Source organism: Callithrix jacchus, chromosome 6 (genome assembly GCF_049354715.1).
Source record: "Callithrix jacchus isolate 240 chromosome 6, calJac240_pri, whole genome shotgun sequence".
In the NCBI taxonomy this organism is placed as follows: Eukaryota; Metazoa; Chordata; class Mammalia; order Primates; family Cebidae; genus Callithrix; species Callithrix jacchus.
The window spans coordinates 3,968,314-3,992,527 of NC_133507.1; the positions used below are offsets into that span (position 1 = coordinate 3,968,314).

The 24,214-nt window shown below is 48.8% G+C and overlaps 1 protein-coding gene across 4 annotated transcripts in view; it reads right to left on the reverse strand.

Moving 5' to 3' along the window:
- The window catches only part of LOC118154449 (uncharacterized), a 145,591-nt gene that overhangs the window by 65,081 nt on the left and 56,296 nt on the right, over positions 1-24,214 (reverse strand). The gene's annotated exons all lie outside the window — the stretch shown is intronic.

Here is a 24,214-nt window from a genome sequence, read left to right on the forward strand (position 1 = left end):
AAAAATCTTCGACTGACAAGTATTCAGCATTTGCTTGAGCGAACAACAAAAATCTCAGCCCTAATGATAATCTCTCAGAAGATCGTCAGAAAGATAATGGTGGGTGACAGTGAAGACCCAGCATCCGACCGGGGTTTCACAGTCAAACGTCAAACGTTCGGAGAGAGCCCTTCGTGCAATGAGAGAGCTGAAGGGTGACAATGATCTCATTTAAACGTATGTATCAGATAATGAAATGAAATGGCCCCGGCATTTCCAGAGGAGTCTGTAGAGATCACCGGTTTCGTTATTTCCTGTCTCGTGCTCTGGGGCGCACCTGGCGTGTAAGCGCTCTCATTCACACCCCTTACACTCATCGCCACAGTCACTAACGTGCTCGAATGAGAGCAAAGCGCAGGGAGATGCAAATGAACCATAAAAGTAAAAGGGATGGAGTTTTACTGGGCGGAATGAATGCAAAAACAGTGCGATTGCTGTTATTGGTACAGACGCACAAAGGCATACCAAATCCTGCTTCGGCTTCCCGCGAATAATGCCAATGGCAAGTCACTTTCCCTAACAAGACCTCACTACTGTCTTTTCTTCAGGGTGCAACTTTCCAAATTAATAACCATTTTTGTTAATTTTCTCGGACAAAGCAACTACAGTTAGAAATATTTTCTCCCTCCTGTCCCCATTTATTTCCTACACACAGACTTATGAAGTCAGACATAATTCTAACATTGTTATATAATCTAATTTATCTGTCTGGCAGTGGTAGGGTTTGGGGTGAATTTTCTTTAAACCAATTTACATGCGAGTTTTAAAAGGGGAAAATTTAAATTTTTAAATAAGGCATAAAGGTGGAAGCAAAAGTTACTTTCAGCATAGTGAGCAGCAGAGAGAAAAGTAAAAAATCAGTTTCCTGAAGGGGATATAGGAAGTGAGAGGAAACGAGCCAGTGCGGACGGCACCTCCTCGGGACCTGCTGCTCGACAAGCACTTTCTCACATGTTCCCAGGGGGCACAGGTGGCAAGAGCAGCTTACAGGTGCCCCTGTACTCCATGGCTGGGACACAGGATGGAAGGACCAGGCAGATAGACTCATTTCTCTTAATACTCTCAAAGGCTTGCTGGAGAGGAGACTGTCAGTGAGCTCCTATTTTCACTTTTCAATTCTAGAATTGATGGCAAAAATCTCCGTTTTGAAATGATGAAGAAAGGACTACTTGTATTCTCCACCCATCCTGCCATTGTCACCAGTCTCTACGTAACAGCAATAATTCTTATTTATCGAACATTTAAAATATGCCAAGAACAAGACAAAGGCTTCATAGACATGGTCTGATTGTATCTTCACCATGACCATGTGAAGGAGCTCAGGCCGCACGAAGACCAAGGCTCAGGTCTGTCCAGGTTCTGACTTCTGCACCCAGTGCCTCCCCAGCACACATCCCAGCCCAGGTTCCCACGGGCTCAAAACTGGACTAACACGGTCCGGTGGAAAGTTCTAAAGAGTGGAAAACCCATTTGCCGTAATCGTGAAAATGCGGTTGAATGCCTCTGATCAATGAATAGGAAGAATTACAACCACCTAGTTTAGCAAATGGCACTAAGGATTAAATGAAATATTGTTAGAAAAGCACTTGGTCCACATGAGCTCAACACACGGTCCCCTCCTGGTACAGGGACAGTCTCTCTCCCCCCAGTGCCATTTTCATAGAAGCTATCACTCCCTAACTGTCATCCAAAAGCCTCCCTTTTCCAATCCATTCAAAGCGTGGCCACCTTGTGTCCTCCCTCCCACTTACCCATGGATCACATCAGCTCTAGGTCCACACCCTCCCGGCCACCCACAATGACACTGTCAGCCTGGGTCCCTCACCACTCTCATGCATGACCCAGCTGACGTGGTTTGGGTGTTTTGTCCCCTCCAAATCCCATGTTGCAATGTGACTCCCAAGGTTGGAGGTGAGGGCTGGTGGGAGGTGTTTGGGTCGTGAGTGGACCCCTCGTGAATGGCTTGGTAGCCTCCCCATGATAAGAAGTGAGTTCCTGCTCTGTGAGCTCACGTGGGAGCTGGTTGTTTAAAGGGGCCTGGCTCCTCCTCCCTTCTCCCTTGTTCTTCCTCTTGCCAGGTGGTAGCTAGCTCCCGCTTTGCCTTCCACCATGATGAGACACCAGTGCCGTAGCTCCTGTTCAGCCCGCCCAACCATGAGCCAATTAAACATCTTTAGTACATAAATTACCCAGTCTCAGGTGTTCGTTGATAGCAATGCAAGAACACACCCTAACACACCATCGAAAACTCGGCCTCTTCACTCTCGACCTCCACATCCTAATGACTTTTCTCTCCACTACGCAGTTACTTACAGGGAAGCACTAAACATTGTAAGTTCAAATGCTATACCGATTAACCCAAGTATTTATTAGTCTTCTTATGCGGTTAAAGAAATGCACATTATTCATACTCTTATTCAGTGTATGTAAGAAACTCACTTGGCCCCTCTACCTTTCAGTGCCCTCAACTGTAAAATGCAAGATACCGCCTGGCTCTGCGCACCCCACAGGGCTCATGTGAGGGTCACAAGAGATGGCGTGTCTTAAGGCATCTTGCCCATATAAAGACTGGAAACTGACCTTCCACCCCCCCATGACTTGCAGCCATCCCAGCTTCCTCTCTGGAGACAGCCACTGCTACCTGCCTGCCTCATTCCTTTAGATAGTTCATATTTGAGCACTTTTGTAGCACTTACGAAGTCATTCTTCTTTGGGTTTAATTTGCATCTGCTTACAGTAAGCTTCATACATAAAAAAAAAAAAAAAAAAGAAAGAAATTCCTTATGTGAGTTTGAAGGTGTGACAAGTAAACTTTCTTTGCACTTTATCAAGGCTCGTGCGTCTCCCTGGAAGCGTGATTGGCTGGTCACGCGGAGCTAATGAAGCACACTTAACGGCGGGTGCAAGCGTGGAGATCAAGGCTTCCCCATGCTCAGTCACTGCTGGAGACAGGGAGCGGGTCTGAGAAGGGAGTGGGGTGTCTGCAGAGAGGCAGGGGCCCTGTGTGGGCTGGCCAAAGCACACGAGAAGGGCAGAGTGGACACAGTAGCCACGGAAAGGAAGTGAAGACTGTCCAGGAGGAAACAGGTTCAATAGAGATGTTTCATGTGGAACGCTTTCTGCTGTTAGTCCCCTTCACCCTCTCCCCCACAGTCTTCAGTGACTGCTTCATTTTCAACAACAGTGGCTCTGTTACAGAGGGAGGGCTGTGGACTAAATATTTGTGTCTCCCCAGAATGTATATGTTGGAATCCTAACCACCAAGGTGATAATACTGGAAGGTGGGGCCCTTGGAGATTAGTGCCCTCATAAAAGCTCCCTTGCCCCTTCAGCCATGTGAGAAGGCAGCAAGAAGCCCCCACCAGACACTGAATCTGCTGGTACTTTGCTCCAGCACTCCCGGGCTCCAGAACTGTGAGGAATAAAGTGTTTATTAGCCATTCAGTCTAAGGTCTGTGGTTTTAGCAACTCAAACAGACTGAGACAGTTTTGGAACAGCCCAATGAACAGGTCCAGGGGACAGCTGATGTCACGAGCCTACTGGAGTTGACAATTTCTGTTACTAGTTGCTAAATAATGAGTTAATGATGATGGACAGAGCACCAAATCCCCAGCCTGTCATGAGGCACTCACCTGTCTTGGCAGCCCTGCCGTCTGCCCCATCACAGCCCTGGAACATTTTTTTTTTTTTTTTTTTTTTTTAGACAGAGTTTTGCTCTCGTCGCCCAGGCTGAGGAGCAATGGCAAAATCTCAGCTCACTGCAACCGCCACTTCCTGGGTTCAAGTGATTCTCCTGACTGAGCCTCCTGAGCAGCTGTGATTACAGGCATGGACCACCACGTCTGGCTAATTTTTGTATTTGTAGTAGAGATGTGGTTTTTCCATGTCAGCCAGGCTGGTCTTGAACTCCTGACCTCAGGTGATTCACCTGCCTCCGCCTCCCCAATTGCTGGGATCACAGGTGTGACCCACCGCGCCCAGCTGCTGGAACCTCTCTATAGAGAACAACCTCCAAGTGGAGTAGTCATCATTTGCATTTCACGTTGGCAACATGTGATATTTTTGCTAATGCCCCCTGTTGAAATATTACCTTCTTTACTACCTCAAAGGCCCTTCCTCAGTCCCAGTTCCATGTAAGAATAGAAAGGCCAGGTATCTCAAGAAGAAAGAATATTTTCATCCAAGAAATGAGTGACTGATGAACTACAGAAGCAGACGTCAGTGGACTTCTCCCGAGATGCAGAGCTTAGGGGCATGACAAGAAAGCAGGATCCAGAGGCAGAGAGGCTGCTACTGTGGCCACACTGTGCCCTCCACACCCACCTCTCCATTTGTACAGAGCTGGTGACAACCCGCCGGAATGCTGAGTCCAGCCAGCACAACCACCCTGGCACCCAGGGCTCCACGGCCTGTGCCAGCAGTACCAGCAGGAGGAAGATGGCCTTGCCCTCCTGCAGCCCTGCATACCCACCTAACTGCGGCCCTCCTGCAGCCCTGCACACCCATGTAACACTGCAGCCCTCCTGCAGCCCTGCACACCCACCTAACTGCGGCCCTCCTGCAGCCCTGCACACCCATGTAACACTGCAGCCCTCCTGCAGCCCTGCACACCCACCTAACTGTGGCCCTCCTGCAGCCCTGCACACCCACCTAACTGCGGCCCTCCTGCAGCCCTGCACACCCATGTAACACTGCAGCCCTCCTGCAGCCCTGCACACCCACCTAACTGCAGCCCTCCTGCAGCCCTGCATACCCACCTAACTGCGGCCCTCCTGCAGCCCTGCACACCCATGTAACACTGCAGCCCTCCTGCAGCCCTGCACACCCACCTAACTGCGGCCCTCCTGCAGCCCTGCACACCCATGTAACACTGCAGCCCTCCTGCAGCCCTGCACACCCACCTAACTGTGGCCCTCCTGCAGCCCTGCACACCCACCTAACTGCGGCCCTCCTGCAGCCCTGCACACCCATGTAACACTGCAGCCCTCCTGCAGCCCTGCACACCCACCTAACTGTGGCCCTCCTGCAGCCCTGCACACCCACCTAACTGCGGCCCTCCTGCAGCCCTGCACACCCATGTAACACTGCAGCCCTCCTGCAGCCCTGCACACCCACCTAACTGTGGCCCTCCTGCAGCCCTGCACACCCACCTAACTGCGGCCCTCCTGCAGCCCTGCACACCCACCTAACTGCGGAAGCTCATGATGATTCCAGGCCTTAGTTGCAAGGGCATCTGGAAAATGTTTCTGCCGCTTGTTTGTGTGTCTTCCAGGGTCTCACGCAGGAGAAAGGGTGGCGTGTAGGTGGAGTGCTGGTCCCCCGTGTCTGCCCAGCTCACCCACGTTCTTCCTGCTTCCAGGACCACAGTCCCAGCCTTGCCTCCCCCAGGCATCTTGAACCCATTTCATGGTCTACATACCCGCTGGGTTATTTTATCCCCTTCCTTGTTTCCAGCTCCCACCTACTTGCTAACAAGCCTCAAGCCAGGGTTGCTACCACAGATCCATCCCCGAATGTCTCCCCGAAATCTCCCCCAGGATGTCTCAGAAACTTCGAGCTCTGTGTGCCCAGAGATAAACGAATCGCACGCCCCCAGATAAACGTACCTTCGCCTTCTCCCTGGACCCTAAGTCAGGCTGCAGCGCTGCCATTTTTCCCGCTGCAGAGGCGGGACCCTTCGCACCTGGTGTTGATTTGTTTGTTTCCTCTCGTGCTCAGACCAATTGCTATCAACTCCACCTGTACTGAAGCAATCCCATTCCACTGCATTGGTCTCCCTCAGACACGTGCTTCAAATCATGGCCCATGTTGAAATGCAGCAGCTGAAAGTGTCATTTTCCTCCTTAAAATCAATGCTGGGCTGGGCACAATGGCTCACACCTGCAATCCCATCACTTTGGGAGGCCGAGGCGGGGGGATCATCTGAGGTCAGGAGTTTGAAACCAGCCTGGCCACCATGGTGAAACCCTGTCTCTACTAAAAATACAAAAAAAAAAAACTATCCGGGCATGGTGGCAGGCAGCTGTAATCCCAGCTACCCGGGAGGCTGAGGCAGGAGAATCACTTGAACCTGGGAGGCAAAGGTTGCAGTGAGCCGAGATGGAGCCACTGCACTCCAGCCTGGGTGACAAGAGTGAAACTCCGTCAAAAAAATGCCTCCCGAAATGAAACGGAAACTTTGCTGCGGCTTCTACTGCACATCATGTTCTGACCCCATGGTCACATTACCTGCTTCTCTCCCACCGTTTCGCCCTGAACCTTAATGAGCTTCCCAAATGCGCCAAGCTCTCTCTCAGCAACACATTCTGCCCCGTCTACCCCAACCTGTTTTCCTGGCTTCGCCCACCTCGTCCCTGACTTCCTGGGGTGTCGGCTTAGCTGTCTCTGGGATGCGTGCTAGCAGGTCTGAGCAGGTGGACCTTTAATGTCCTCCCAGGAACCCCGTCCTGCTGCCCATGTTATCTGAGGACTTGAAGGTGACAGACAGCAGGAACAGTGCTGTGCAGCTGACAATGCCTGGCCCGCAGAAAGCCTCTCCAAAGAATGACATTTCTCAGAACCTGTTGATGGTCCAGCGCTTCCTGCCAGTAAAATCCCGCATTCCAGAGCCTTCGTATCGTAACAACTGCGTGGCCTGCAGCCACGGGTCTTGGCTCTGCAGCTGCTCTCCCTGTGAGGGGCTCGCCCTTGTCTCAGTGCCTGAGCGTTTTCCCAGCTTCGCCCACCTCCTTCCTGACTCCATTGGGTGTCAGCTTGCACTGCAGCCTCTCACATCTGTGTTTTTGCTGATCTGCTCTTCTGACATTTTCCACCTTCTCCTTTCAGGCTGCCAGAAGCCTTCTCAGTCTTCCAGTCCTGCACCAAGCAAACCTCTTCCTCTTGGCAGGGCTTGCTTCTCTCTGTCTTTGCATTCGTCAGCACCTTGCCTAACCTTCTGTAAGGCCCACTGGACTGTACCCCAGCACTGGCCTTTCCTCCCACTTGGAGTGAAAGACAAAAAGTACACAGCTGTGGTGTCTGATGAGTCCCTGTGTGTCATGGGGCAGATGGTCACATGAGCCACTTAGTAAACTAAAGATCATTCTTTTTAAGTATCCTAAAAGGCAAGGGAACTGCTCTTCTTAGTAGCAAAGAAGAAAAGACGTATCAATAAACCACAGAATTCCTTATAGCCTTTGAAAAACTAGTCTGATTAATTCTATTATAAAGACACATGCACACATATGTTCATAGCAGCACTGTTTACAATAGCAAAGACTTGAAACCAACCCAAATGCCCATCAATGTTAGACTGGATAAAGAAAATGTGGCCCATATACACCATGGAATACTATGCAGCCATTAAAAGGATGAGTTCATGTCCTTTGCAGGGACATGGATGAAGCTGGAAACCATCATTCTCGGCAAACTAACACAGGAACAGAAAACCAAACACTGCATGTTCTCACTCCTAAGTGGGAGTTGAACAATGAGAACACATGGACACAGGGAGGGGAGCGTCACACACCAGGGCCTGTCAGTCCAGGGGTGGGATAGCAGGGGATTGGGGAGGGATAGCATTAGGAGAAATACCTAATGTAGATGACGGGGGGATGGATGCAGCAAACCACCACCATGGCACGTGTACACCTATGTAACAATCCTGCACGACCTGCACATGTACCCCAGAACTTGAAGTATAATAAAAAAGGAGAAAAAGAAAAACTAGTCTGATTCATGTGACACACGGGAGAAGACACATTCCTTTCCAGCTACTGATGTGGAGAGAAATCTCTAGTCTCACTTCTGAAATCAACCTCGCCATTTTTTAATCAAAGCGACTTCAGTGAAATACCAGGAAAACTACTGCACAGTATTAGACAGACTTTTCTACGGAAAGAAATCTGTATGAGTAACGAAAGAAACAAGAAAAACTCTATCATGTTTGTGTTTGTTAGAAGGAGAGCAGTTGGAATTCATGAAAAGTCAAAACCCAGCTGCAGGAGTACCAACCAGCGACGTGTACTGCAAACTCGCCCTGGCCCCTTCAGAGGGATTGGCCGTCATTTCTTCACAGCCCGCAGACCAGAGAAGAAGATGGTTATCACTATTTTACAGGCAAAAAAGCCTGAGACTCACAAAACCCAAGTAACTTGTCCAAATTAGTCAGTGAATGGAAGGGTCTGGATTCCAAGCCAGATTGCTCATTCTTTACCATGCTGCCGTTCTTCAGGAATAGACCTGTAATTAGTATGGAGTTAAAGGAAGGGGAAATTCCTTGGGGGAAGTTACTCTAACGAGTAGGTGAGAGTGATTTGTAATTAGCATATCAAGGATTTCTAAGTAAATTAGTGTTTCCTTCTGGAAGGGGCTTGAAACTTGAAAAGGGAATTTTGTTAGGAAGGGTTCCAAGCTCAGCTTTCCTGTAAGAAGCATCCGAGATCAACTCTGCACCTCGCTGACTGAGTCATCCCGGGCCCTGTTGTGGAGGTGAGAATTAATTAGATTTGCCTACATCTGTTTCATCAAACTAGAAGAATAAGAACTGTTAATCACCACCCTCTTTTCTATACTCTCCATTTAATTAATTTGGGGCTGGTTTCCCACTGAGTGTAAAGCTTTGTGATTTTGTGATGTTAGACTCCCAGGCTCCCATGAGCTCTGCGGGGATGAAGGCTACACCCCCGGCTTCTGTCTACACTGGCGCTCTACTGTGCCCTGGCATGGGAGAGCTCACTGAGGAGGCTGCAGATCACCCGCATCAGAAGCCTGCTCCTGCAACTCAGAAAGATTAAACTATCTTCACTGGCCACAGTTCTCCTCTCTGAAAAGCAGGGTTAATAAGAATCCGGACTTCTTCAGTTTGACAGAAAGATGAACGGAGTTAATTCTTGCGTCTAGTACAGTTGCCATAAATAGTACCTACTGCTATTATTACCAGCTCTCCTATACAGGTTGCTCAATAGATGTTTTGAATTTGGGTACTACCATTAACTGAATATTTGGGTATCTCCAAAATTCATATGTTGAGGCCGAATCCCCAGTGGGATGGTGTCAGGAGACGAAACCTTTGGAAGGTGATTAGGTCATGAGGATGGGCCCCTCATGAGTGGGATTAGTGCCCTTGTAAGAAGATACAGGAGAGATCTTGCCCCTCTCTGTGCTCTCCACCATGTGAGGATACAGTGAGAAGATGGCCCTCTGTGAATGAGGTGGTGGCCCTCACTGGCACCGAATCTGCTGGCACCAAATCTGCTGGCACCTTGATCTTGGACTTCCAGACTCCTGAACGGCAAGAATAAATCTTGTTTAAGCCATCCAGTCTCTGATACATTTATTACGTCCACTTGAGGCAACTAAGATAGACATTAACAATAAGAAGAGAAGGCAGGCAGGAAGGCAGAGGAGAACGAAGGAAAAACAGGGCATCCAGAAATGAATTCTTTCTGGCAAGATTCTAGCTTCACTCTGAAAACTCTGTTTTTTAGAACTCAGATGGCTTGCTCTCCTTAAAGCTGGGTCTTCCTTGTCCAGGACACGATCAGGGCGGCCCAAGTGTCAGCTCTCCACAGTGGAGTCAGCGCAGCAGCGGCCACCGGAGAAACCCTGAAAACAGACTTGGGCTGACCTCGAACGTGTCTAGCCCTGCCAGCCCCACCCCTGGGTCATTAGCAGGCTTCATGTTGGCACAAAAGCTGTGTAATCTGGGTAATGATAACATGAAGAAAACCCCAGGCATCCTGGGGATGATGCCAGTGATCTGGGCATTGTCATTGCTGTAATTAAGAGCAAACTCAGCACCGCAGCAAAAGTAGGTCAGTCATCAGCTTGGTGCAGTCTGGATGGGAGCGGAAAGCAAACGTTAAAAAACAACATGAAGGTAAACAGCGTTTTATAACATTCCAGTGAGGAATCGACTGGGCTTCCGCGTGGTTGTGTCTGTATATGAAAAGGTAGCCTCGTCCGTGCTGTGGAGGCTCAGGCAGTATTTCCTAACTGGAATTTCAGAGCACAGGGGACGTTTTGTTCTGGTTGTTACCTGAAGCTGTCTTTGTTTCAGTCACAAACACATCGATCTGAATACAAGCTCGACTTTTTCCTGGTCAGGAGACAGTTGCCTTCACGGCCAGAGCAGGGATGGGTGCTCAGTGAGATCCCACAGCCGCAGGGTTTTATTCACAGCAAATCAATCGTGGAAACTGAAGCTGGCTGCGGTCCCTAGTGGGAACTGGAGAAAAGGGCTCACGCGTCAGAACCCCTTCCTATGGCTTCTCTTTTAGGTGGACGAAAAGGAGTTCGTGCTAGTCCTACCAGTCCTGTTTGAGGAGATGTGGGCTTTGTAGACAGACAGACAGGGCTGGGATCCCAGCACCCCCTCCCTACTTAACTGAATTTGGGCAAGTTCGTTCCTGAAGTCTTGCTTTCCTGCACTGTAAAATGTATATAATAAAAAGTTAAATGAGATCATATATATTACATATATATATATAAATAAGGCTCTTGTTATGCTGCTGGCATCCAATCATCGGAAAAGACTGATTTCAGGGATTTGCTCACGTTTTTCCAGGGGATGTGTCCTGCTCGCTCTCATGGCCCCTAACTGCACAAGTCCTGCTGGGCCTGGGTCTCAGGAGCATGGGAAGCCCACTGTGCCTGAGACAAGAGAAGCCCACTGTGCCTGAGACAAGGAAAAACAAAAAGCAAGCCCAGTTCTTTACCTGCACCATGGCCAGGAGGTTCTGAGGGAAAGAAAACCAGAGCGGAGCTGTTGCCATGCTAGCAAGCAGGCGCGCTGCCCAGATGCACCCACACACCTCTCCAAGCTGCCACGGCCCCTGAGTCAAGTTTCCTCATCCCCTCCACCTGCCTGTCTGTGAACATGTTTTGTCCTAAACTGTACTCCCCCTGGAGGAATGAACACCTTTTGCTGGGTGTCAAATGCCGCCTCTGGTGTCTAGCATGGCTTCTGCTTCACTTTCTGCCTCTTCCAGGCACTTAGGAGGACAGAAGCTGTGTCCTCTGCCTTCTGCCACCCTGCAGAGTGACGCAGGGTGGGCGTGAGGGTCGAAGGTGCTCAGGAGCTTCCTTGGACTCATTTTGGTGACAAGAGGGGAGAAAGCAACTAACCAGAGGCATTTAAAAATGTCCCACACATCTCTGTAGCTCCAGGCTGTATGTTTCTCCTGCTGGAACCAGGGGGACTGGACAGCTCCATCCCGAGACTGCCCCAGTTCAACACAGCGGCGGTGGCAGACTGCAGTCAGAGGGCTTCTTCAGGCCTGACCTTGAGCCATCCCTCCTCACTGGGCAGGGCCTCCCTGCAGGAGCTTCCGCCACTCTAGCCAAGGGCTCAGGGACAGAACTCTCATCTCCCTGGGCCTGAGCCCATAGGAGGAGGGGTGGCTGCAGTCCCCACAAACCAGCAGGCTTAGTCTTTCCTCCTGCTAGTTCTGAGGAATCCAAGCAGCCCAGAAGAGTGGGTTTTCCCCCAGCACAGCCACCCCCTCCACCAAGGGACAGCCAAAGTGCTTTGCTAAACTGGTCCTGCTCCCTGTGCCACCCAGCAGGGTGATACCCTCCAACAGGGGCTGTCAGACACCTGATGCAGGAGTGTTCCTACTGGCATCTGGTTGGTGCCCCTTGGGGTCAGAGATGCCAGAGGAAGGAGCAGGCACCCATCTTTGCTGTTCTCCAGCCTCCCTGAGTGACATCTCCACGTGCAGGAGTGAACCTGATGAATAGGGCCTCAAGTGAACCTCAAGCAAACCACGGCGACCCTACAGAAGAGGGACGGGACTGTTGAAAGAAAAACAAACAGAAAGCAACCACAGCAACAACAACACAGGCTCCACAAAAACCTCATCTAAGGGTCAGCAGCCTCAAAGGCCAAAACTGGACAGACTCACGAAGATGAGACAGAACCAGTGAAAAACCCTGAAAACCCCAAAAGGCCAAGTGCCTCTTCTCCATCTTAGCTATTTCTTGTCTTCCGGTAACTTTTGGATTTGTTTTCTATTGCTTCTCTAGTTCTTTTCATTGGGATGTTAGGGTGTTGAGTTATTTCTGGCTTTCTGACGTGGGCATTTAGTGCAATGAATTTCCCTCTTAACACAGCTTTAGCTGGGTCCCAGAGATTCTAGTGTGTTGTCTCTTTGCTCTCATTGTTTTCAAATGTACACGTTTGCACATGTATCCCAGAACTTAAAGGAAAAAAAAGGTCCAACATGGAGATAATTTTACAAAATAAGGTACCAATGGGGAGGCTGGCACCCCCTGAAGTTTCGGTGCCCTCCTGGTGCACTGGGGCCCAATCATGTGGGGCCCTTGAGTCCCTGCAAGGTCCCGGACACCCTGGCTGCTCGGCCTGTGGCAGGCCTGGTGGGGGGAAGGGAGGGGCCTGCGCAGCTCCCCAGAGACTCCGTGTTGAGAGTTCTCTCTTGACTTTTCCTTAGAATAGAATACTTTAACTCTCAGAAAGCCTTCGTGTTGTAAACAATACTGTTGGGTTTTGAGGATTTGCTCTAAGCCATATCTACTATTAATAACATCAAGCCATAATCTAAGGAAAGAATTTCTGGAATTTGTGTCTATTTAGGCAGTTTTCCCACCATGGGGACCAATTCCTCAGGGCTAAATCTATTTTCTATTTTCTCACCCACGTTTGTTTTTTTCCTAGAGTCTGGCTCTGTTGCCCTGGCTGGAGTGCAGCAGTGGGAGTGTGGCTCCCTGCAGCCTGGACCTCCTGGGACCAAGTGATACGCCTTCCACAGCATCCCAGGTAGCTGGGACTCCTGGCATGTGCCACCACGTCTGGCTAGTTTTCTTATATGAATTTTTTTGTAGAGATGGGGTGGGTGAGGGGTCTTGCTATGTTGCCCAGGCTGGCCTTGAATTCCTAGCCTCAAGTGATATTTTCTCCCCTTTTATTTCAGAATGGTCTTGAACTGCATTCCCCTAAAGTGGACTCTGGTAATAAGACTCAGCTGCATGTGACTCGTCAAGAAAGGGCCCCCCACAGGGAAAGCTGTAAGGAAGTGTGGGAAGCAGAAGAGGGAAGGGGAAGGAATGAAGCCAGAGTGCCACCCCAGACCAGCAGCTCTTTATTCCGGCTGTTTGGCCACAAGACCCCAAACCCATTCAATAGACATTGAGGTGACTACGGAGCCCCCAGATGAAAAGGGAAAAATGTCACCAAACAGATGGCCATTTTAATTTAAGTTTTCATTTTGAAATAACAAGAAGTTGCAAAAATAGCACAGAAAGGCCCTATGTATCCTTTATCCAATTTTCCTTTATCCAAAATGATTGATTACCCTTTACCTAACAGTAGCGTAATGTCCAAACTGGCGGTGGGGCACCTTATTACTGCTGGGTGGGGCACGGGACTCAGGCTCCCCTCTAGAGAGCTGATGTTGGGGTCAGCTGCAGCTGCCTAGGCAAAAACTGAGCCTTTTGCCTTAAAAACTGCAGTTTACCAAGGGTGAGCTGTAAGCTGCAGTGTTTCTATGGGGTTTAGCTGGAGTTTTTGCATAAAAGTGATCACCCAGTCTTGCTAGGCTGTCCATTTCCTGGCCCTTTTTGACTGACGGGGGCAGCTTTTCTTGTCTGTGCTTACTGGTGTTTGGGGTTACTCGGAACTCCAGAAGGCAGCCCTGGACACACACACAAGTCAAAAAGAAAGCCAAGTGAACTGAACCCTGGGACATTCCTCATTCCTGAGGTCCCTAGTAGCCCTGTCTTTTTCTCCACACTGTGCAGTCTTCTATTTTGTGTCTACACAATGTCTGGGCTGGGATTTTAGCTTTCCTTAGTGAAATACAAAGGGAAAGGTGTGTCTGCTCCATGCTGTCCCCAAAATGGAAGCCTCCCAGACTGGCTGGGTCTGCACTTGGTTGTTTCATTTCTCCAAGGAGGTAAATCTTTTCTTTCTTTTTACACGCACTCTATGCAATTAGTATAATACAGAGTGGAGCGGTTTAAAGAAAAGAAAACCCACACTTTTAAAATAACGAGGAATTAGCTATTGTAGCAGATGATAACCTGGTTATTTTAAATAAAGAAAAAGAAAACAGCCATGAGGTCATTCATTCCTGGCCAAATGGAGTTCACAGCACACATCTTTACAAGCCATCCCTTCCTCCAGCCCCCTGGCATTTGCATGTAATCTGAATATCATACGTGTTAAGGATTTTCCTCCCAATGAAACTGGGAGCATAAGCATAAGAAGCCCTAATGAAATGACAGGGTTTCAGCCAGGCTCGCTTCTGTCGTCATGGTGACAGCGGAAGGAAGGCGGAGGGTTTATGAATGCCTTGAATCTTTTATAAAACCAGTCCACTGGGGCAACTCATTTTCCTCCTGCCTCCAACTACCTCGATTCACTCCACAGACACCCCCAGTACGTGAGACCAGGACTGCTGTCCCACATGAACCTACGTGAGTAGTAGTTTCTACCAAGGAGTGGTAGTACCTATACATTCCTTTTAAGTAAATAGATCCTTTCAATCTGTAGAGCAATTTTTAAAAAGTCTCCAGTGTAACAATTGATTCAGATGAGCAGCAATGAATGCTAAAAGCCTTAGAGGAATGGCAATTGAGAAATAGGAAATTTGCAAGGTTCCAAAGAGTCCCTGCAGAGATGCCTTGCTGACTGCAAAAGGATGGCACATCTTCATGATGGAGAATCTGCCACTTTCCACCTGGGACAGCTGGATGTTTTGTGCTTCCAGATGAGGTGACATACGAAGTGCACAGCACCGCCTAGGAAGAATTCTTGCCAAAAATGTTGACCATGAGCCTAAAAAGGCATATAGACCCCACTTTAATTCACAGAAAATAATAGAAATAGAAACATGAAATATCCAATAAGGAAAACAATTACATAATTCCAGAGTGTTGGACACTAGATACAACAATCAGCCCTGACTTCAAAAAACAGAGCTCATGGGGAAGAAAAGCATGGGCTACTTTAGACTCTTTTAGAACACTGAATAACATCGTCCACTGGCAGGCAGTAAAGTCAGAATGGCGAAACATAGATTAGAGGAGCCAAACAGAAGACAAGCGTTTAAAAAACAGTAAAACAAAACTTAACCATCCTCAATAATTACATTAAATATAAGTGATCCAAACATGTTTATTAAAAGAGACAATTAAAAGAGCATTTATTTTTTAAGCAGGACCTGACTGTAAACCCTTTATAAGGAATTCACTTTAAATGTGAAAAGGATAGTAAATGATGACCGAGTAGCATGTATAGCAGAAATGCAATGTTCAAAATACAGTTCACCATAGCAACTGAATAAAGCAGAGGAGGACGTATGACCATTTTAGTAGATAGAGAAAGAAACAATCCACAAAATTTAACATCCATTCACGATAAAATATCTTTAGCAAACCAGGGCACTCACTGGCTCCAATAAAGGCCCTCTATGACAAGTCTGCAGCTAACGACGTACTCATGGTACCCTCTGGACATGACAAAATCATAGGAACAGACACATCAGTGATTGCCAGTGGGGGCTGGGGACAGTGTTGACAGCAGTGGAGCAACAGGAGGGAGGGTGGGGGTGGAGAGTGACAGGGGTGGAGGGTGATGGGGTGGAGGTTGACAAGGGTGGAGGGTGACAGGGGTGGAGGGTGACAGGGGTGGAGGGTGACGGGGTGGAGGGTGACAGGGGTGGAGGTGACAGGGGTGGAGGTGACAGGGCTGGAGGGTGACAGGGGTGGAGGGTGACAGGGGTGGAGGGTGACGGGGTGGAGGGTGACAGGGCTGGAGGGTGACAGGGCTGGAGGGTGACAGGGGTGGAGGGTGACAAGGGTGGAGGGTGACAAGGGTGGAGGTGACAGGGGTGGAGGGTGACAGGGGTGGAGGGTGACAGGGGTGGAGGGTGACAGGGGTGGAGGGTGACGGGGTGGAGGGTGACAGGGGTGGAGGTGACAGGGGTGGAGGTGACAGGGCTGGAGGGTGACAGGGGTGGAGGGTGACAGGGGTGGAGGGTGACGGGGTGGAGGGTGACAGGGCTGGAGGGTGACAGGGCTGGAGGGTGACAGGGGTGGAGGGTGACAAGGGTGGAGGGTGACAAGGGTGGAGGTGACAGGGGTGGAGGGTGACAGGGGTGGAGGGTGACAGGGGTGGAGGGTGACAGGGTGGAGGTGACAGGGGTGGAGGTGACAGGGGTGGAGGGTGACAGGGGTGGAGGGTGACAAGGGTGGAGGGTGACAAGGGTGGAGGTGACAGGGGTGGAGGGTGACAGGGGTGGAGGGTGACAGCAGTGGAGGGTGACAGGGGTGGAGGGTGACAGGGGTGGAGGTGACAGCGGTGGAGGTGACAGGGGTGGAGGTGACAGGGTGGAGGTGATAGCGGTGGAGGTGACAGGGGTGGAGGTTGACAGTGGTGGAGGTGACAGGGGTGGAGGGTGACAGGGGTGGAGGTGACAGTGGGAGATTGACAGCGGTGGAGGGTGACAGGGGTGGAGGGTGACAGCGGTGGAGGGTGACAGCGGTGGAGGTGACAGGGGTGGAGGGTGACAGGGGTGGAGGTGACCAGGGTGGAGGGTGACAGCGGTGGAGGTGACAGGATGGAGGTGACAGGGGTGGAGGGTGACAGCGGTGGAGGGTGACAGCAGTGGAGGTGACGGGGTGGAGGGTGACAGGGGTGGAGGGTGACAGGGGTGGAGGTAACAGTGGTGGAGGTGACCAGGGTGGAGGGTGACAGCGGTGGAGGTGACGGGGTGGAGGGTGACAGGGGTGGAGGGTGACAGGGGTGGAGGTAACAGTGGTGGAGGTGACCAGGGTGGAGGGTGACAGCGGTGGAGGTGACGGGATGGAGGTGACAGGGGTGGAGGGTGATGGGGTGGAGGTGACGGGTGGAGGGTGACAGGGGTAGAGGGTGACAGGGGTGGAGGTGACAGGGGTGGAGGGTGACAGGTGGAGGTGACAGGGCAGAGGGTGACAGGAGTGGAGGTGACAGGGGTGGAGGGTGACAGGTGGAGGTGATGGGCAGAGGGTGACAGGGGTGGAGGTGACAGGGGTGGAGGGTGACAGGGGTGGAGGGTGACAGGTGGAGGTGACAGGGGCGGAGGGTGACAGGGGTGGAGGTGACAGGGTGGAGGGTGACAGGGGTGGAGGTGACAGGGGTGGAGGTGACAGGGGTGGAGGGTGACAGCTGGCTGCATCGTGATTGCTACGGTAATCACGCCATTGTGTTGTCTGTGAAAACCCACTGAACTATACTCCAGAAAGAGTACATTTTAACATGTGAACATAAAAAGTCAGTAAAAAGTTAATACATGAAAAGACTAAAAATGAAAAGCATTTTCATATATCAGTTTGGAAAAAAAAATGTGAAGGTTTAAAAACCCCATGTTGACCAGAGATTAAGGAAGTAGACACTCGGAAAACCTCTGGATCAGAAAAAAACTTGTGCAGTCCTTTTTTGGAGAGCAGTTTTGGGAATGCTTTTAAAATTCAATGAACACAGTGATTCTAGTCCTGAGAATTCATTCATTTCCACACATCTACACAAAGATGTACAAGGATGTCCTCTTAATGTGTGTAGATTTATGAATGTTTTATATCCATTAAAATTCAAAAAGAATCCGCGAGGAATTGTTAAGTGTAGTTATAGGTGAAGGTGGTCGTGAGGAGAAGGAAATTTCCTTCATAACTTATACTATCATGTGTGGTTTCTTTCCAACTTTTACCACGTGATTGTATTTCTTCTATAATTAAAAACCTAAACAATGGACGTGGATGCAAATTAATATGCTGGGGAATCGGCAGCATGAGTTGTCAGCACTGGGCAAGCCGAAGGATTCCAAATTCTAAGTTGGGACACACTTCCAGAGAACCGCAGTCCGGCAGTTTGCATCCTACCACCTGGTTTTGGTGCCACATCCCCCGGAACGTGGTGCCTAAAACGGTGCCTCTGTTGAACAAGTGTAATGTCATCACTTAAAGCTATGCTCTTTCTGTCTCCGTGTCAGCACGGCATCGCCCCTTCTGCCATGTGCTGAACCTGGCATTCTCCACCACGGGTATTATAATGTCACACTGCACTTTCCACCCCTAGTTTAGCTCTTGATAACTTTTGGAAGAAAGAAGCCCCACCCTGCTGTGTGTTCTCTGCTCTGCATTTGTTTGGACACGGCGCCTGCCGAAGTGTGTTCGGGGCAAGACAGCAGATGCTGCTCAGGTCCTCTGCGCTCGAAGCTCCGGCCACACCACTCCCGCACGGAGGGAGCCTCCTCGCCGTGGCCTGGACTATTGCAATGGACTCAGACACGGCTCTCGAAGTCTCACGTACACGGTCCCCAGCTTATAATGTTTCAACTTGCAACTTTTGGACTTTACCATCGGTTTATCGGGGTATTACATGAATTTTCAACCGACAAAATTTTTTACTTACAATGAGTTTATCAGGATGTGATCCCATGGAAAGTCAAGGAGTATCTGTATCCAAAATACTCAAATCTACACAGCACCCAGAGGAGCTCTCTAAAACTTCCTCGAAGCTCTGGCTACTCCTTTCCAATCTCCTTGAGTCCCTCTCTGTTCCTACAAGGCAAGATCTTATCTCCTTAGGGTACCTTGTCCCTGTCTTCTCATCAGTTGTCACCGTGCGCCCTGGCCAGGACAACTTCCTGACTACAAAATGCGCCAAGACAAGGGGCGGACTCCTCCTTCTTTCCCCTCCTCCACTGCCTTCCGTTCTCATCACTTCAGCTCTACATTCTTTACCAGATGCCTTTCTTGACCCAACTCCCTGAGCTAAGAGACCCTCCTATTAGTTTATTTCACACCCTGTGCCTTCATCTGTCACGTACTAGCCAAGGCTGGCATCACCTACTCACGTGCCCGACCTCAGCTACTCTGTGAGCTCCGTGGGCAGGTTCTCTATCTGGTCCAGTGTTCTATCTGTCACGCATAGCACAGCGCCCAGAACAGCATCAACACTTGAAAATTTCTTGCTTAACTAAATAAATGTATAGGTCTTAGACCACCTTGAATGGCGGAGAAAGCACCTTCCCTGTGTAGATGTTCGGTGCCTAGAAATTCTTAACATGGTGGTTATATAAAATCATCCCATCTCAGTCAACAGAAACGCAGGCAGCCATTGATTCCCTGATTTCTTTACATACATATTTTGCTTCTTAGATCAACAAGAAAATGTAAACGAGGACTTTGGATCAAGATGTTATTTTGTGAAAAGACAATTCCATGGTATGCTTCAGTCAATATGGAATTGATCATCTTTATTCTGAGGCAGTTGTCATACTGTCATGGGCCTTGCCCGCCTTCTGCATGTGCCTTCTTTTAACCCTGTCTTCACATCGTCTTCCTGAGCTTTGCTATTTTTAAAGATGGCAATTTAAATCATGAAATATGCATGATAATATGTTGTAGGTCATATTAATACGGGCCTAAACATACACTATGTATATGCTAATGTTTATGCACATCCACATACGTGTACATGAATAAACAAGGCCCAGTTATTTGAAAAGGCACCTAATTTTAAACATTTGAATGCTGGTATGAGATGAGTAATGTTGAAATTATTTTTCCCTTTTTTATTTAGTGGCAAGTTCACGGGAAAATCAGGAGACATGGATTATTATTTCTCTGTTTGTGGTTTCTCAGGTGAATTTCAGAAAATCCTCTAGGCTCCCTATTCTTTAATGTTTCATTCCAATAAGAGAAATTATACGACCCCTCCTCCTTCATAACACTGCCATGAGAACACTGGAGCGCGAGCATAATAAGCCTTTATGGAAAGTACCACCCTGTGGAAATACAAAGAACCACTAAGGATCCACGTTGCTCCCCTGTGCTGCACAGGAGCAATCATGAGCAAGTGGAAACTTGTAACCATTTGAAAGATAAATGAATCTGAAAGGAGAAGGAGAAATAAAATTGTCTTGCTCCAGTCAATCTTCTAAATGAGAGGCTGTGTTTCTGTGTCTTCATCTAAAAGCAAGTAAGTCAGTAGTTTGGTGTGTACTTCTTGCGGAGCAGAGGGATGACCGTCTAAAACGTTGTTTCTATTTGAGTTGCAGCTGCTAAGTGGAATTGAAGTACAGAGCATTCCAGCTGAAACCAGCGGATACTTTGAACAAGTGTCTGTGATGTTCGAACTGCATGCCCAGCACCTCGCAGGTGCTTCTGGACAGTAGAGCTCACTTAATTCTCCTCACAATAGGAACCAGGGTTCTGTGGGCTTCACGTCAGGGAGAAGAAACTGGGATTTGGAGCTGAAATAACTTGACCAAGAGCAGAGGGCAGGTGAATGACACACTCCGCACTTAAACTCAGATCTTCTGAGTCCTATTTCAGGATTACATTCTTAAGAAACGTTTGAAAATCATCTATCACGTAGAAAAACAGAGCCAGTGCTTTGCTTCTTGATTTTTTGGCTAAGATCAAGTGTAGATCCAGAGAAGGAAGCAGGCCATTGCCACAAGGACGTTCTGGTGAATGCATTCATATGAATTAACTCAGAAACCTTTCCTCAGTTGAAAGCTCTGCGCTAGACAGTCACAGACTGCAGAAGAAAGAAAGAGAGAGAAAGAAAAAAAGAAAGAGGAAAGAGAGAGGGAGGGAGGAAGAAGGAAGGAAGGAAGGAAGGAAGGAAGGAAGGAAGGAAGGAAGGAAGGAAGGAAGGAAGGAAGGAAAAATGAATTGGAGTGCCTTGGAAATCAGTGATGACTCTTAAGTTGAACTTATGAAAACCTAAAAAATATTTTTTAATTCACACTCCAGAGTTCTTGCTCAGAGAACAGATATGGTTTAAATGCTGGACCTGGTTAAATAATCTGATGATGGAGGATTACATGAGATTTAGAGAAATCGGTAAAATTAATTATGATCCAAAGTATCAGAAATATTCGTTAAATCACCAAACCTCTTAGACTGGATTTCTGTCGCATTAAAAGTTGAGACTCCAGCTTGTGACTGACCTTCTGGGGTGTCCTACGAAGATCTGACTCAGTGAACTCACATCCTTCCCATGTCCAGGCCAAGTTTCCACTTGAAAATTATTCTGTAAGTTAAGATCTTACCCAGCCCCAAAGATACCCCTAAAAATAGCTTCACGCATTTATTACAGATTTCCTTTTCAACAAAATGTTAAAAACGCATTCTAAGAGAACCTCTAAAATTCACTTAACATTTGTTAACATTTTTATGATTAATATTGAAAAAGCATAGATGGAAGTAAGGAATATAATATAAATAATACTTAGGAGAAATATATCATGCTATTTCTTTCTGTGCAATAAACTATTTTTCCTTCTAGTAACCTAAGGATTTTCTCAGTAGCTTTACCTTTTCTTCACTTGCTTCATTCAATATTAGCAACTGAGAGTGGATGCACATTTAATTCTTCAAATACACTGGAGGTTACAGCTCCACGTGAGGCCAGATTACTTCTGCTTTACACTGACTTGTTAAGTGTCATGAGCAAAACATGATTTGCAGAATGCATGGATGCCGGAGCTGGAATAATAGACATCGCAGGGCTTCATGTGTGGTCTGGACCCTGTCAACAGCCTTCATGACACAATAAATAAATTCCAATTAAAATATGAGATGTGTCTGGTAAATTACGAGGCTATCACCGTAATGGCCCTGTTGTTTTCTAACCATATAATCCATCTAATTGGTAGCTCAGGGACCAGCCACAAACCCGATTACCTAAGTGAGATAAATGAATGCTTGTATCGAAGCCGATGAGAGCCCGGAGAGACTTGGAAAAGACCTGCCCTTCAGGGAGGAGAACAAATGACTTCTTTGTAGAATCTGGAAGCGAATCTCACAAGCCTTCTCTGGTTGACCTGGAGGGGATTCACCAGTGTTTGTACACACAGGGGTACCTGCTCCCCTAGTGTACGTTGCAAAACACCAGCTTTCCAGCAAAATCTGCAGTGATACTTCTCTGGCCAAATCAGTCCCCAGCCACATTTTCTTTCCCATTGCAGCGCCAAGTTTAACTTGCTTCCCTCTTCTCTGCACCTGCCACCTCCCACTCCATTCCTGAGGATGGTCCCCTGTCTCAAAGACTGAAGTCCCTCTTCCCGAAATGCTTTCTCCCTAGCTCCTTTTACGTGACTACGCCATTCCGCCAGCAGATGTGAGTCGGTTGTCCAGAAGATGTTGGCACTGAAGCCCTTTGATTAGTCTCACACAGTAGTTAATTAAGGGTTTGATCAAAAGGCATCAAGCCCACCTCAATTATGCCTTCCTCACAGCAGTCCAAGATTTAGTTAATTCAAGTAAGTCCCAGAGATGCAGTGTTTTTCAGATAGCCAAGATGTAGTCTAAGGTCACGTTACAGAATGTTCAGGAGACGGGAGAGACCCACGGGTGAAACCACAGGATGGTATGAAGGTGGCCACCGGCTCAGCGGATTAGCACCCCAAGGCTGAGCCCAGGAGAAGGAAAATGGGGAACTTTTGTACTTCAAGGATGACATAGCAGCTAACAGGTTTACGTGACTTAGAACAAAGAACAATTAATTTGCAACATGTTTTTTTTTTGAGACGGAGTTTCGCTCTTGTTACCCAGGCTGGAGTGCAATGGCGCGATCTCGGCTCACGGCAACCTTCGCATCCTGGGTTCAGGCAATTCTCCTGCCTCAGCCTCCCGAGTAGCTGGGATTACAGGCGCGCACCACCATGCCCAGCTAATTTTTGTATTTTTAGTAGAGACGGGGTTTCACCATGTTGACCGGGATGGTCTCGATCTCTTGACCTCGTGATCCACCTGCCTCCGCCTCCCAAAGTGCTGGAATTACAGGCGTGAGCCAGCGCGCCCGGCCTGCAACATGTTTTGTGATGTAAGTTACATTTGAAAAATAGCATTTTGAGAAACGCATTGTACATTCTAGGGGTGTTATCTTGCCCTGTGACCTTGCAGCTGGTCAGCAAGAAAAACAGGAGTCCTGAGATGCCTGGAGAACTTTGCTGAGAGTGTGGGGAGAATAGGTAGGTGGGTTTTACAGGGAGTTAGTTAATTTCAAGCAGAGCTGGGGGTCAGGTTTTGTATTACACAGCACACAACACAGCAAAATTGATTCTGCAGCAACTACAAATTAGAAGGGTTTGTTTTTACTGCTATTGCTATTATTGAGCCCCCTTCTGCAGTCAGACTGCTACCCAGGACAGCCCACTCACCGGCATTTAGATTTACTTTCTCATCTTTGCTGTCACTGTCCATAACTACAGGGGCAAGAGATGGGCCACAAAGCAACCCCGTTTCTAATGAAGCAACATCCCACGGCCCACAGAGAAACACACGCCAAAGGGACGCAGGTCCCTGCAGTTTGGGCTGCACTGCTTCACAGCGGATTGGTAAAGTTGCGTGGGCCGTATCACCGAGTAGCTGCAGCCTCAGTCACCGCTCATGGCGTGTCCCAAGGCTTCCTGGATATGGGGAGAAGCACACACACACGGATGGTCTGTGGGTCTGCGTGTCCACAGCTCAGAGCCGAGGCTCACGGCGCCAGGCACAGCAGGATTGGGGCAAGAAGCTGTGCTCACGTGTTCCCACTGTCTTCATAGCTCACCATCCCAGCAGCAGGTCAGATTGCAGCTGCAGCTACTGTGTGAGCCATCGTTGCTGGATCTAGGGAACACAGAGTGTTCACGGCCAGCAACACCCAGGGTCTAAGGTGCTCCCGCCCCGGGTTCCAGGTCCTTGCTCCTCCCACACCGACTAAACGTCGGCAGGTCCTACCCAGTTCCTATAGTTCATCTTCTCTCCAGTCATCCCCTTCTTGACCAGTCCGTTTTTCTGGAAGCATCAAAGCAGAATTCCCACGTTCCGAAATAGCTCAACAGGATTTCATAAATCCCTACTCAAAGCAATGAGAGAAAACGGTCCCTTTCTAGGGACAGCTGTATCCAGTGATCTAACTGGTGTTTGGACCTGGAGGACGTGAGGAGGTTGAGTCAGAAACCCTTCTGAATAAGTTTTCTAGAAAGCACTCAGGTGCTCATCTCTACCAGACATGCAGGAATTTTAGGGCACGTGGAATGTCCATTAAATACACGGGCCCGCCGATAGGTGCCCTTTGTGACTGAACAAGGCCCAGGAAGCCGACAGCACAATGAGGAGCCCGTGGCCTGGCTGCAGTGGGCGAGAGCAGCACCTCAGCCAGACTTCCCAGACCTCAGCGCTGCTGCCCCTTGGGGC